A 967-nucleotide genomic window follows, 5' to 3' on the forward strand; every position below is an offset into this window, starting at 1 on the left:
GAACACATATAATCATATAACACATAATAAGGAAAATATTATTATTGAAATAATAATATAAGTCATAGAAATGACATGGCAAGAATACCATTTAACAGAAGTTAAATATTAACGGAAAAGAATAACGAAAAAATTAGGGTCGTGACACACAGGCTCTAAAATATACATATTTTGGTTCATATGTCATGAAATGTACGTCTACATATTTATAAAATATACATATCATTTATTTTTATTATATTGTTAATATATAACCATGACAATACCTTTAGTCTATATTGTTATTATTTATATGTAAACGACGACATGCATTGTCAGTACTATAGCCCCGATTATGGCTAATAATAAAATATAACTAGCAACCAAATCAAACTTATTCGTTCTACAACATCTAAAAATTAGTTATTTTTTTTACAAACAAATCAAACCTTATATCATTTTATTTTTAGTCTCTAATCTTTATATCATTTATACCCAATAATATTAAAACCGTCGTGCAACGGACGGTCTCAGATAAAGTATTGCGGAGTATATGTTAAGCAGAAAAGGTGGTGGTGGTAAAACAAGTTGTATTGCTTGACTTGCTATGAATTTTGCAAATAAACTGCGCTCCCACATGTTCTTCAATCTTAGTTATTGAATTTACACATATAGTAAAACATAAACTTATGGATAGTTGAGTACCACTTTTGTCCTTTTTTATAATATTTATAATTAAGAATTTCAATTTCAATTAAATATATATAATTATAAGCATATAATATCACCACGTCTCTTAAACTCAAAAGAATTTTTAAAATTTGTCAACACCAATTATTATAAAACAAATTAGCTACATCAAATTTTATTTGAGATTTAATCACCTCACATATGTTATATGTTAGTGGTTTACTTGGATTTGAAAATTTTGTTAACACCTCGGGCTCTTAAACTCAAAAGAATATTTAAAATTTATCAACATTACGGG

The sequence above is a fragment of the Rutidosis leptorrhynchoides genome, chromosome 9 (genome assembly GCF_046630445.1).
Source record: "Rutidosis leptorrhynchoides isolate AG116_Rl617_1_P2 chromosome 9, CSIRO_AGI_Rlap_v1, whole genome shotgun sequence".
Taxonomy (NCBI): domain Eukaryota; kingdom Viridiplantae; phylum Streptophyta; class Magnoliopsida; order Asterales; family Asteraceae; genus Rutidosis; species Rutidosis leptorrhynchoides.